This window comes from Erpetoichthys calabaricus, chromosome 3 (assembly GCF_900747795.2).
Source record: "Erpetoichthys calabaricus chromosome 3, fErpCal1.3, whole genome shotgun sequence".
NCBI classification, from domain to species: Eukaryota; Metazoa; Chordata; class Cladistia; order Polypteriformes; family Polypteridae; genus Erpetoichthys; species Erpetoichthys calabaricus.
Window position 1 is genome coordinate 239,290,425 of NC_041396.2, and position 15,595 is coordinate 239,306,019.

Here is a 15,595-nt window from a genome sequence, read left to right on the forward strand (position 1 = left end):
TTGGATTATTTGGTGAATCCTTAATCAGCTTCGCTCTTTTTTATATGGCAAACTGACCGCAGTGACACAATGATGAACAGTACTCAAAGATAACGTTGAAAAAAGCGTCTGTTAAATTTTCCCCTGATTAAGGTTGCCATCAAACATTGGAAAGAAACACATTTCAGGCTATAAATGAAGACTTTGTAGAACGCATTACCCTATGATAACACAATTCAACTTTACATTATTTTATGGTCTTTTAGAAGTGACTTTTGGTTTTGGCAACAGTTCATGGCAATTTCAAAGTAAATGTGTACACTGGCTGACTTATAGTCCTAGTCATTCTCAGGTTACTCCAGTTCAGAGGAGCAGACAGCAAGAGCCTTAAATGTTAGAACTGGGCTCAACATAGGGTCTGGACAGGGTACTGGTACATCACAGCCATGCTAGTAACCAAACTAGCATGGGTTCGAGAATGTGGAAGGAAAACTGGAGTACCCAGAAAAAAAGCATAGAGACATAGGGGGAACATAAACTCCACACAGACAATCAGGTGCTGGATTTGAAACAAGCATGCTGAATCTGTGGCAGTGCTAATCAATGTGTGCTGTGGTACCACCCAAGCTAAGGGTATATTAGCTTTTCGTTTTTACTATTGAAAATTTGTTAAATTAATAGTATTCACACTTATAGCCTTATGTTGACTGATAAACTGTCTAAGACCAATGGAAATTAATATTATGATAGGAAAAACAATATAGAATAGATAAAAAAATTAAAGAATACCTATTTCCTTTTGCATAATTTATTTAACATTCTCTATAGATTTTTTATATTACTTTACTTAAGTGATTTTTCCTTTGCATGTCTGTTTTTTGACTGAATATTTTTCACTGTCTCACTGCCTTTGCCTCCTCTTACCTGTAAACGACAAATCTCTTACAGAAACCTTAAAAATACCTGTCCCTCTATCCTTTCTGGATCCATTTCTGATATTTTACTGTCTGCACCTATTCCATCAACACTAGATAGTCTTGTTGACCACTATAACTCAGCCCTTCATTCAGCATTAGATAAAACAGCTCCTTTAAAACATAAGGAGGTTTCCTTTAAACGTTCAGCTCCTTGGTATAACTCAGAATTGCAATCTATGAAAGCAGCTGGCCGACGCCTTTAGAGAATGTCACGTAAGACTGGCCTCACCGTGCATATCCAGGCTTTCTCTGACCACCAAAGGGCTTACAGAGAAGCACTAACTGCTGCCAAGAACACCCACTATGGTAGAATAATAGAAAGTGGCCACGATAACCCAAGGGTTTTGTTCTCTGTAGTTAATAAACTACTCGAACCCACATCTGGCCCAACTACTTCTTCCACTGAAGTCTGTGAGGAATTCCTCCACTTTTTCCGTAACAAAATTAAAGATCTAAATAATTCAACTAACATAAATACATCATCTGTTTATATCTCTCCCTGTTTTCCCACTCCATCCAGCTTCTTCTCTAAGTTCTCACCAGTCACATCTGCGTTTGTTAATAACCTGCTTTGTAAGATGAGACCGACTACTTGTGTACTGGACCCCATCCCCAGTACACTACTTAAATCCTGCCTTCATGCCATAATCCCGACTGTTACAACAATAATAAACTCATCCCTCGACACTGGGTTTGTGCCGCTCACTTTTAAAATTGCTTCTGTAACCCCAATGTTAAAAAAGTCTGGTCTTGATGCTGACAAGCTTAACAATTTCCGGCCTATTTCCCACTTACCTTTCCTGTCAAAAGTTCTCGAGCGTGTTGTAGCTTCCCAACTCACCAATTACTTGACCTCTAATAACTTGATGGAACCCTTTCAGTCTGGTTTCAGGGCGCGGCACAGCTGTGAAACTGCTCTGCTACGGGTAACCAATGATTTGCTTATGGCAGCAGACTCTGGACAAACCAGCATATTAATTCTATTAGACCTCAGTGCAGCATTTGACACTGTCAGACATGACATTCTACTGTCCAGAATGGAGAATATGCTGGGTATCTCTGGCACTGCCCTCCAGTGGTTCAAGTCCTATCTGACTGATTGTGACGATGCGGGTTCTGCTCCATGCTCCCATCGGCTGTTAGGGAGCCCTTGAACCCAACACCGTCGGTAATGTCACTGATGAGCTAGACAGTGAGGCAATAAACATTGAGCAAGGGGATGATGTATAAGTGCAAAGTGCTTTTATTAAAAGACAAATCAACACAGTGTTTATAATAAAGTGCTGTGCAGTTCATTCAAAGTCTTCTTCAAATAAATAAATAATCCAATAAAATGAAATGTGGAGGTTAAAACCAATAGAAAAAACTCTTCTAAAAACCATGAGATAAAATAGCACAGGAAGCAATATGTTAAAATCAAAAAGCCCGATGTCTTCCGTTTAGCCTGGCGGCTCCCCTGCTACACCCATCTGGGCTGTTCTACCGGAGAGTCGCCTTACATGCAGCTGACCTTCTCTCTGCCTGCTTCAGCTGTTTGGATCGCCTCACCGACCCCTGGCTCCGGTAGGCTCTTCCAGACAGCGACTTGGGTTCCTCAGCGACCAGGGTGCCCACGCTGGGGAATACACACCCCAAGTCTTAACTCCCGCTGCCGTCCGTGGCCTTATGCGGAGAGTCATCCATCTTCCAGTCACTCCCGCCCTTCAAAATCAACGCTGCGGGAGCGACCACTACTGCTACTCCTCGGGTGTCAGCCTAACACCCAAGCTACCTGTACAGCTGCTGCATGAGCCTGCACTCGCTTGCTCTCCCACACCGACTTTCTCTCTCTCTACTGCTTCCTGCCTCCTCCTGCAACCTCCGTTTCTTTCCGTCTTTCCTTTTACTTCTTCTTCTTTTCTTTTTACCTGCTCGCACTTCTCTATATATGCGGAGAGGACATGGCAGCTGCAGCCCATTAGCCATAGGAACAATCACAGATATGGGCAGTCTCTCACCTGTGCACTTAGGTGAGAAACGCCCACACCGCAAATCGCCCTGCGGCTCGCTACAGTTACCACGCCCCCTCACAAAGCCGCGAGCGCGGCGATTATTTATTTAAAACAAAACGGCCTTTGCTGGAAGAGCTGTGGACCCATAACACCACACTGATAGGCAAGAGTTTATTAGTCTTGGTAACAGCAGATCCAGCTCAGCACCAGTCACACAAGGAGTTCCTCAGGGCTCTGTCCTTGGCCCTCTTCTCTTCTGTATTTACATGCTTCCCCTTGGCCATATTATATGTAGCTATGGACTGGGTTATCATTTTTATGCAGATGATACTCAACTCTACTTCAATGTTAAAAGTGGAACTTCATCAGAGTTTTCTCAGCTCACAACCTGCCTTAGTGAAATTAAAACCTGGATGGAGCAGAAATCTTTAAAATTAAATTGCAACAAAACTGAACTCCTGCAAACTGGGACTAAAGCACAACTTAATAAAATGAGCTCCTTCCCAGTCCATCTTGGCGGTGATCTCATCAGACCTGCCTCTACTATAAAGAATCTTGGTGTCATTTTTGATTCCTCCCTCTCTTATTCCGCCCACATAAATCACATTAAGAAACTTTCTTACTTTCACCTCCGTAACATATCCCGTGTTCGCTCCTTCTCTAATGCTGAGAAACTTGTCCATGCTTTTATCACATCCCGCATCAATTATTGTAATTCCCTACTGGCAGGTGCCCCTTCTAATCTTCTATCACAGCTCCAGCTTATTCAAAACTCAGCTGCAAGAGTCCTTACTCGAACCAGCAGAAGCAAGCAAATCACATCCATCCTGCTCCGTCTTTACTGGCTCCCTGTGCCTTAAAGAATCGAATATAAAATTCTACTAATAACCTACAAAGCCTTAAATAACCTTGAGCCAAACTACATCAGTGACCTTCTCCATCACTATGTGCCTGCCCGCCCACTAAGGTCCTCTGATTCTGCCAATCTTGTTGTGCCCCACACTAATCTACACTCCATGGGTGACAAGGCTTTCAGCTGTATAGCGCCCAGACTCTGGAATGACCTACCAAAATTAATCAGGTCAGCTGACTCCATGAATTCTTTTAAAAAACAACTCAAAACCCATCTGTTCAGGAAGGCTTTTAGCTCTACTTGACTCTATCACACTTCTCTCAGTTTACTTCTCTGTCAAGATGCTCATGTAACCTATATGTGTGTGTGCTAGACCATCAATTATGTTGTCTGTTAGGCTTTTTCTCTGAATTCATTGTCATAATCTTCTTTATTTATTTATCTGGTTTGTACAATGCTATATACTGTATACTCTGCCGTTCTTTCTTATATTCTGTAAGTTCCTTGAGCATGGGAAAGGTGCTATAAAAATAAAATGTATTATTATTATTAATCTTTACATGCAAAATTAAACAATCATTTATTTAAATTTAAAATAACTGGAATAACAACCTATTTGAAAGACTTTCTGGTTTCTCCATTTACTCAAAGTTGTATAAACAATTATAAGCATCATTAAGAATAAGATGTGATATTATAAAATGTCTGAAAAATTAATATCAGAGTGATTTTTAATCTTTTAATCTTTGGATTTTTAACCCATCAACAAAATTTCATTCACTCCAGCAAGTCTTGTGTTTAATTTAAGGGAGGATCCCCCCTAATTTGAAAGATGAATTTCAAGCCCTACTTTAATATACTGTGTGTGTGTGTGTGTATATGGCAGCCCAGAGTAATATTCTTTCAGGGGGACAATAATTCCTACCTGTGTCTATGTGTACCTGTGTACTGGGGTTATGGTGAGAAGATTAGTAACACATTTGACTAATTTGAATATTCTTTGCAGAGGGAGTTAGATACTGTGGTCAGAATGTGGAACAACCATCGGGTCAGGCCAGGTGGGAGTGGTCGTGATTTATTTCATGGCAGACCTTTTCTCATGTACCAAGCACCAGAACTTTACCAAGCACAGGACTACCTCCATCCACTTGACTATGACAGACTTGATATAATTGTAGAAGAGGGTGTTTGCATTTGGAAATCTGGTATTCCCTGTGATCCAGATCTTCATGAACTCTGTGTTTTGCTAATGGAGGAACACCATCTTGAAGCTGGTTATACTGCTGTTGAGGCTACTAGCCTGTACAGGGACCTTAGGCCTTTGGTAAGAGAAATATTGTCAGAACCAGAATAGTCAGAACCCTCCGATGTACTCACACCAACATACGTAATAATATGTCCATAAAGAATCTTATACTCACTGTTTTATTTATGTCTGTTTCTTTTGAGTGTGTATGTTTCCTTTAGATTTCTTTGCTTGTTTGTTTTGCTACTATGGTTTAGCTTTCTCTATTGATAGATTTCAGGTAAATGACCTAACCTTGAAAATTTTGTTGTGCTGAACATAACTGTAGTGTATTTTGGGAAAGCTGAAAAGTGAAGCAGGACCTTAGAATGATTTGTATAGCCAGCCTGTTTGCAGGTTCAAGTAACTTTTAGGAATCAAACTTGTCTTGTGTGATAACTGTGGTAGTGGAATGAAAGCCAGGTGTAAATGTTTATTTGAGTGTGAGGGGTTGGGGTGGTGCCTTTTATTATAACTCTTTTCAGAAAGAGTTCTGAATTCAGCTTTAGTTCAATTGCCAGTTTGTGGCAAAAATTGAGCATTTAATTCAGTTGCTTTCTGATACTTTTTGTAGAGAGCCCAGCTCAATTGCAAACATGGACATTTTGAGAGGAGCCATGGACATTTAAATGAAGCTTGCTATTTGCATAGCTGCTGGACACCTGTAAAGGAGCTCAATCTCCAGCAAGAAATCTTTATTTTAACTTTTTACTTAAGGATATATAATTAATAACTAAGGAACTGGGCCATCAAGAAACTGACATCTGGGACTGAATGAAGATGCATGAACCCACCCAGACTGTATAATATTTGTATTACTTATACTTGTTTTGATTTGTTGTCATTATGGAAATAGATCATTTTAAAATAAAAGCTTAAACTGTGTGTTTGTCCAATTGCTATTAGCAAGTTCAGTGCTTCGATTGATCATTCCTTAGCTACAGCCCTTTAAGGTTACAAAGGACATTTCTTGGAAGCCTCGTGTTGGTGGTAAGTTTGGTTGAATTAAAGGATCAGCAAAGCAGTCTGCCATGGTGGTCTGTAAAGTTGACAATGAAGGTTACAGGTAACATGTACTGTACATAGCTGGTATTGACATTTCTTCCTATCCCCCAAGAAAAAAACCTAAAACTTTAGTTAGTACATTTTGTGTTAGGTGCATTCCACAGGTGATCTTATAACACAATAAAACACAAATATTATTTTCTTTTTTCCCTTCTGATGATGGCTGAATGAAGGAGGAGCTGAATTTGCTGCAACCTTCTCTTTCAGACATCTGAGTGAATGTCAGCAGCACGCCCAAAGTGCAGAAATAAGTTATTTTACTTGATTTTTTTTAACTTCACTCTTCTTCCTCCTCTTTTTGTTTTCTTTGTAATGCCCCATCGCTCAATCAGCATGTAAATACATATTTACACTACTAGACAATCTGGTCATTGGAAGCAGTTTGGAGGTTAAGGCATAGAATTTTTTGACATATTTAAATCAGAAAACTGTAATATTTGAAATCAATATACTGTTACCCTATTATTTGGGGAAATAAGATGTCTGTAGATTAAGTGTTTATTTTTTGTAATAAAAAAACAATAAAATGCAAATGTAAAACTACAAAAATATTTTCTCCTCAAATCTTGTTTTCCTCATTACATGACATCATATCACACAATAGACCTGCAAAAAAGAAAAGCTGTTAAATTCGAAACATGAATGTACATTAAAAAAACTAAAACTCATTTTCTAACAGTTCCTCTGGAAAAAAAATGTGTACAAAATTAAAACATCAAGCAACAGAAATACAAATGCAAATTAGATGGACAAAATCCATGTAGATAGATAGATAGATAGATAGATAGATAGATAGATAGATAGATAGATAGATAGATAGATAGATAGATAGATACTTTATTAATCCCAATGGGAAATTCACATTCTCCAGCAGCAGCATACTGATACAATAAATGATATTAAATTAAAGAATGATAATAATACAGGTGAAAAACAGACAATAACTTTGTATAATGTTAAATGTTAACGTTTACCCCCTCGGGTGGAATTGAAGAGTCGCATAGTTTGGGGGAGGAAAGATCTCCTCAATCTGTCATGTGAACTTTGTGATGAATTTTTATATTAATACTTAATAATTATATCATTTATGTTGTTCTACAATAACTTTTGTGTAAACAAAACAACTTGCTTGATCTGTAATGTAACAAAATGCAAAATGTAACAAAGTAATGCATTAAAGAGCATTATGTTGAACTATGAAGAATAATACTTAGTAGTTTGGCTCTTGTTGATGGAACTATGTTGCCTTTTTTGCGATGACAAAGAAACAGAACGCATATGTAACTGATCTGTGTAAAAAGTACTTCAGGAAGACAGCATCCACTATAAAACATTTGGAGCAGTATGTTAATTGTATTTCAGTCACCTGTAGCACAGTGCAATGTATAATTGTGCTCCTTATTTGATGTATAGATAGATAGATAGATACTTTATTAATCCCAATGGGCCAGCATCCCTGCAGTATCTTATCATGTGGCCATTCTGAGGTCTTCAATTGATCACAAAGTTTTTTATAACATATCCATGACCCATATTCCACTTTTTAACACAGACAGAAACTCTCACCTTAATTCTGAGAAACTGGTGTAGTTGCATGCTAGCTCCAGGGCACAACTGCAAGTATGGGCTACTGGCCGTCTAGTAAATTCAGACATGTTCTTAAATGTAACATTAATGGTCTTTGACAGAAAAAGATCAGACCCTGTGCAAAACCTAAGGAACAGTCTAATCTCCTGATTTGATGTGGAGATGGCAATATAAGACAAAAATTGCTAGTCAAAAAGAAAAAGCTATGTCTGAGCTAGAAAGACTGCCTGGAGGGTAACACAAAAACAATGACAAAACATGAAGCAAAATGAAAGGCAATAACGAGTTGAACAAAGAAATATGAAATCTAAAGCTAGCCCTGCTTTGAAAAGGAAACTAACTGACTCTAAAAGTTATTTTCTTATCCAACTGTGGGATAAAAGTAACTGCCACAGTTATGTCATTCATAACTAGCATCCCGTAAACAAAGAATGGAGTGAAAATAAACTTTATTAAAACAAATCAACAAAGATAAATGAAAACCTTCCTAATACATCTTCCTGTTAACACAACCACAAGATAACTCAAACTACACATATATAAATGTTTTAATGTAACAGTACCCATTTTTGTTTATGATACCGAAGCAGAGGTTTGAAAAGTATCTGTTTTGTAAACCTAAAATTTGCATCTCTTGTCTTTGTAGATAATGCCATCTTCTTGGTCTCAATCCACTGAGATCTCCCTTGCAAATGGGAGAAGTTCACAGCTGACTATGATGTGATTTCGATGAAAATTAGTATCTCCATCTGAGGTCATCGATCTCCACTGGAAATAAGTGTCTTGCTCTCGATACCTTATGGTAATTTATTAATCTTGTCGCAGTCTATTATCTAAAGTTTTGTGTTGTTTCTATATTATTATATTATACAACATAATTCACTCCAAACCACAAAACTAAAATTAAATCGCTAATTATTAATCAGGTCTCATGAATCCCTTGGAAATCCAGAGAAAATACATATCTCTAAGAGTTATTTTTATTCATTATGCAGATGTATTGCTGTTGGTATAAAGTGGCCCTAGTAGCATTTCTTGCCACACTTCTGCTGAATAATTTGTTATCTGAAAGTACTTAGTGTTAGTGTTTCAGAGACAGGATGATCAGCATTATTCATAATGGAAGTTAGTTTTGTTTTAACTCCCTCCTTCACTAATACCTCCGAGGGGTCCAGAGTGCGTCTTATAACTTTTAATTAACTTGTTGATTCAGTGGCCCTCTCTTGAAGTGATGTTACCAGCCCAGCAAATCAGAGCATAGTAAATTGCACTGTCCATAGGAGAATTCTAGAAGATATGAAGGATGTCACATCCTACATTATAGCAACATTGTCTCCTAAGGAAGAAAAGCCTGTTCTGCCCTTTGTTACATAGTTCCTCTGTGTTCCGATACCATTCCAACCTGTCATTGATGTGGAACCCAAAGTACTTGTAGAAGTGAACCACCTCTACATACGCTCTCTTACTAGTGACCAGACATAGAGGCTCTTTGGTGTGGTGAAAGTCAATAACCAGTTCCTTGAATTTGCTGATGTTAAGATACAGACAGTTCTCTTTGCACCAAGAAACAGACTTTTTCACCTCACTCCTATACTCTTCGCTGCGTCCTCCAAAATGTAAAGTTTCTCAGCAATCTAGCCATGCATAACAGGAGCATGACCCACTGCTTGTGTCCTCATTAGTGGCTGTTCTGCCACAAACTTCTGCTTAAAACAGTAAGGTATAATATGAAACAATGCTGTAGATACATGCATCAATTTAAAATAAGAAACATATTAGAAGACTGGATTGCAAGTTTCTCAACTTATTCCTCTATCACATGTTTCCACCATATAATTAAAATTTAGTTCCATTCTGCAATGAATTAAGTCAAGTCCAAAGAGGGTGCAGCTCTCTAAATTTGGGGTTGGTTTAAAATGGATGGTACTGTGACTGTAATATTTAACAGTATTTTTTAAATGTGTCACCATAACTGACATAATGCACAGTTACACACACTCTTTTCAAGTAAAATTACATAACCTTCTAGATAGAAACATGCAGAACCATTCCCTACATATACCATGTAGATCTACTGTTGCTGAGAGTAACGAATTGGAAACTTCCCCTCAACTGGATTTGCAAGAGCAAGTTTTCTCTGGCCACAAGACAGCTCCTCTAATGTTTTGAAAGCACATTAAAAGTATGAAAAAATCTGTAAGTCTGTACCTATAAAATCAGGCTCTTCTAGAAAATGTGAAAGGGACAGGCGCTCTTTTCCAGTTAAAATGCACTCAGGGTGTGGGAGATAATTTATAATGAAATGAAATACTGTAATGCATTCCTGGGTTGTTGTTTCAATCATATACTGCTTGAACTTTAGCACAAGGTTGCAGGTATCTTGACTATTTTTTAAAAATTCTATTTGGTTCAATTTAGTGAAATTTCACTTTGCTACTTCAAAGCAAACAAGGCTTTCACAATTTTCACCTTATCCCATCCTGAGTTAGTTCAGAAAAAAAAATTACATGATTTGTGTTGTTTTGAGAGGGTGATTAGGTGAGTTTGTGACCAATCACCTGTGAGTTATAAACATTTTAGCATCAGACATACTGTGGATGACACCAATAGGATCTGTCTTTTAAAATCCTTAGTAATTTCGTGTGATTGTCATGTGCTTATGTCATTTCTTGACTTTTCCTAAATAGCTTCACTGTAAATGCCTATGTTGTTGTAACTGCACAAATGTGAATTGTTGTCTCTCTTTTGCCGACAAAAACAAAAATAGATGAAAAAAATGTAAGACTTATAAGCACACAAATTATTTCATTATGTGCAATTAAGGAAACAGACAAACCTTAAAAATGTCTCTGCTAGGTCAGTCATGTAAAAAACAATTATAAACTAATTTATGATGGGATCACAATGTTTTTACACAACTTGTAAGCCAGACACAATAATGTATATAAACTGGAAAATAAACACTGGGATTATTTGGTTGAGGTACATAAATATGTTGACACACGTCAGAGATTGTTCATTAACTGAAGCTGGAAGGACCAATGGAATACAATAGTTGTGAGTTTACTGCTAGAGAGGTAAACCCCATTTGACAGATTTTCAAACAGGTCTGTAAGAGCATTTCGGATGATTGTAAATTTGTCAGATAGGTAAACAAATATCTTCACTCAAAAAGGTTTAAATTTAGGACTTTTCAAATTATATTACTAATAAGGCTGAAACTACTGTATATGGCATCTGTCACATTTTAAGGTCCAACCCCTTTGTTAAATGGTGTGACTCAAACCACCTACACCTGAACACCAGCAAAACCAAGGAGCTGGAGGTGGATTTTAGGAGGCCCAGACCCCTCATGGACCCCATGATCATCAGAGGTGACTGTGTGCAGATGGTGCAGACCTATAAATACCTGGGAGTGCAGCTGGATGACAAATTAGACTGGACTGCCAATACTGATGCTCTGTGTAAGAAAGAACAGAGCCGGTTATACTTCCTTAGAAGGCTGGCGTCCTTCAACATCTGCAATAAGATGCTGCAGATGTTCTACCAGACGGTTGTGGAGAGCGCCATCTTCTACGTGGTGGTGTGCTGGGGAGGCAGCATTAAGAAGAAAGGCCTGGATAAACTGGTGAGGAAGGCACGCTCTATTGTTGGCATGGAGCTAGACAGTTTGACATCTGTGGCAGAGCGACAGGCACTAAGCAGACTCCTATCAATTATGGAGAATCCACTGCATCTAATAAACAGTGTCATCTCCAGACAGAAGAGCAGCTTCAGCAATAGACTGTCCTGCTCCACTGATAGACTGAGAAGATCGTTCCTTCCCCAAACTATGCGACTCTTCAATTCCTCCCGGGGGGGTAAAAGTTAACATTATACAAAGTTATTGTCTGTTTTTACCTGCATTATTATTAATCTTTAATTTAATATTGTTTTTTTGCATCAGTATGCTGCTGCTGGAGAATGTGAATTTCCCCTTGGGATTAATAAAGTATCTATCTATCTATCTATCTATCTATCTATCTATCTATCTATCTATCTATCTATCTATCTATCTATCTATCTATCTATCTATCTATCTATCTATCTATCTATCTATCTATCTAATGCATTTTAGATAATTTCAATTTGGAGAGGAGTGTCTAGTGTATACCTATAAGCAGAATTATGACATAACTAACTCTTGACAAGATATACTTATAGAACAATCTCCTTTTCTCTGAGATACCTAAGTTGCCTAAGTAAACATGGTGACATTAATATATAAAAGTACTAAAAAGATTCTCTTTAATTCTAGCTAAATCATTTTATAGCGTGGACATTGACAAAGAATTAGGAAAGTTAAGAAAATTTGCCTAATCAAAGTTCATGACTGGCAAATGCAGAAATAAGTATGCTGAAGTATTTCTGTATTTACAACAGATTTAATCAAAAGGTGCAAACATGTCATCAATGTAAAGGTCTCTGAAGGTTGAGATTCCTAATGACTTCCATAAATGAAATAATAATAGATGGCTGTAATGCAACATTTTCCTGTAATGAAGCAGCAGATAACAGAATCTCTTTCTTCATATGTTCTACATTTGTTCCATATTTTGTGTGGGTAAAGCTTATTCTGATTAATAGTAAATTAAAGACAATTATTTATAACAGCATGGTTTGTGAAGAGTATCTTCCAAGAAGCAAATTCAAATGAAAATATTTTAAATCGTGGTATAATACAACCAGTGTTCTAATTGGGAAACATTAAGGATAGTGATTATTTATTGCATCAGCAAATTGTAAGGCATTTATAGGAATGCTGTCTTTTAAATGGCTTCCTAATAATTCTTAACCAAAACATGAATGGGAAAATTGGTCTACTGAAAGCATGGAATGCTTGTGTAAGTGATTTGGAAAATTTACTTTCACTGCAGACACAGAAGCAAAGTCTATCTGATCGATTAGGTGTGGGCTCCCAATATGCATGGATGGTTAATGAAGTTTCATGTATATTCACTTCTTGGAAAACAAAAATGTTTATTTTAATAAGTCTAATGTGACATGGTGTATACCCTTAATTTTAAAGTGACCTCAATAAGCATACAGTATTTTCATTTCTTAATTGTACTTTGAGCTAAATATGGTAAACATAGAATATATATGATGATATTCTGTATTCTAGTAATTCTTGACTAAATAGAAACACAATAAGAAATTTTGGTTAACCAGCTGGTTGTCATTTAATCAGAACATTTAATAATTTGTACATTATTCTGTTTTTCTATAAAAATTATCCTTATTATTCAGTATACAGCATTATCGTTGAAGAGCTTGACTCAAGTATTTTACAGGAAATTATAAGTTTCAGCGCTTTGCGAAACCAAGGATAAAAGAAGGCATATATAAGAGGATTAAAAGTGGAGTTTAAATAACCCAGCCAAACAACAAAGCAAATTATCATGTCAGATGTGGAGAAATCAATAAACACATTGATTAGACTCACCATAAAATAAGGTAACCAAAAGAGAACAAACACCCCCATTACTAATGCTAATGTTTTTGCAGCTTTCCATTCTCTGCTTTGTACAAGTCTATTTTTTCTCATGTCAAAAGGATTTACTTTATTTTCCACACTACTTATTATTTTGGCTTGTCTATGTGCCACTTTGAAAATTTGCCTATATATACTGATCATTGCAAAACAGGGTACTATAAATGTGCAAGCATTTACCAAGGACCATATTTCATTATAAAGAAGCATACACTTACTACCATTGCATGACAATTGAGCAAGGAGATCTTCGTAACCTTTGCTAGAAGCACCATTGTATATTAATCCAAAACTGTAAATAAATGCAGTTATCCAACCAATACATATAAAAATCACTGCTGTCTTAACAGTGATTTTATTTGGGTAGGACAGTGGATCACACACAGCACAATAACGATCAATCGCTATAAATCCTAAATGAAAAATCGAAACTGTACAGAGCATCACATCTATGGTTGTATGTACCTTACAGAACACAGTCCCCAGGTACCAGCAGGTTTCAATAGTTGTCATAATGCTAAAAGGTAAAACAAACACACCGAGCAAAAGATCTGCAACAGCCAAAGAAAGAACAAGAAGATTATTTGGTGAATGAAGCTGTTTAAAGTGTGAGATGGAGATGACTACAAACAGATTTCCTACTACTGTCATTAAAACAATAATTAAAAAGAGAGAATACATAACAAACCTAGAAATGGTTGTCCGAGGTACCTTGTAACATAAAATATCATCAAAACAGTAGTCTTCAATGTATGGAAAAGTCAAATTCATTGTCTTTTATACAGATTGTAAAGAATTCCTTATTGCTTTTAGCAGTGAAATCAGAAATTATCTGCAATGAAAAACAATATTGAATAGTGCAAAAATATTTGCTTTAGTTCAAAAAAATTAACAACATGTCATTTCAATAATGTACCTATAATAATTACAAGTTTGCCGTTCAATAACTAAAATAATATTTTAACAAAAGTCACAAAATACCATAAAATGCTAGTGCAACATTCAAGAACAATAAATATACAGTACAGTATAACTGCATATTTAATAGATGCCTTATTATATTTTTAAGAATACATAACAATTGTTCACATGTCTACTTATTACAATGGAGCACAGTTACTTCAGTGACTTGCTTATGTTTACACCGTGAGTCAGATGCAGATTAAACTGGAAGCATTATGGTTTAAAAATTATTTTGTTACTATTACCATATGACCATGTCGCATAATGAATACAATACTCACATTATATCAGTAAACAGACCAATATACCTTTTTCCAGTTTGAACTGAACAGAACACTGGGCAGAGAACAGCAGTATTGTTTACTGACTTCACCTCAAAAAAATTTACGTCATGAACAATCAAAAGTATTTTTTTTCTGATCTACTGTATAACTTTAAAAATACTTACAGTTTTTAAGTTCAGAATTAAATGTTTTTATAGACATCCATTCTGTTAGAAACTCAATCTGGATCACTGCTACTAAACACAAGGATATTTGAACCCATGTCTTAGTAATTTGGAGACACTGATCTTCCTAACATTAGGGCTTAATATTGGAGAAAGGAAACTGTCAAACAATCAATGTAAAGAAAATTAATACATTCATACATAATGTATTTATTCAGTAAACCTACTTAAAGAGTTTTGACCAACCTAACATAAATACTTCTGTGCTAAAGCCAACATGCCAAAGAAAATCACTTTGAGCACAGAGAGAACATGCAAAACCTCAAAGAAGAGTGAACAATCACTTGAACCCAGATGCACTAAACTTCATGCTATCCAAAATAATTCATATATGGATCAAAACAGTTTATATCTTAGAGGTAATCTAAGAAAATAATAAAATAGCACACTAGATCTTTCGCTATAAAAGCAGTAATATCAAATTCAATAGTTTAAGTATTATGTACTTACACTTCTTGTTTTTTATCCTAAACATTTATCACTTTTTAATTTTGTAAATTATTTAATGGCTGTTTGGATTGGTTTGTAATATATCTTTTATCTGTTGTCTTTTCACAAAATTTCTTAATTGTTTCAAACTGTATATTGTACACTAATAATTTTGTAATTTTTTTTTAAATAGAGGCATGCTTTTAATGTTAAAGCTTCACAATCACAAACAATTCATTTAAATTACCTTAGCAGATTTTGTGAGGCTGACCTTCAGTTGAATTTAATTCATTATGGTTATCCCTGCATTTGAAAAGGTCAAAATTATACCTTAATATATAGGTTCTTTTAAAGAATAGGGAGGAGTCAGAGACATTTCTTCCAGCTTAATTAAGGTAAAAAGCACCACAGTGAAACTGATTCTC

The 15,595-nt window shown here is 36.3% G+C and overlaps 1 protein-coding gene across 1 annotated transcript in view; it reads right to left on the bottom strand.

Moving 5' to 3' along the window:
• The window catches only part of LOC127527115 (trace amine-associated receptor 4-like), a 41,816-nt gene extending 26,998 nt beyond the window's left edge, over window positions 1-14,818 (bottom strand). The window contains exon 1 of the mRNA XM_051924753.1: window positions 14,682-14,818. The gene's annotated coding sequence lies outside the window, so the exon portion shown is untranslated. The remainder of the gene's footprint in view (window positions 1-14,681) is intronic.
• Window positions 14,819-15,595: the final 777 nt, after the last annotated feature.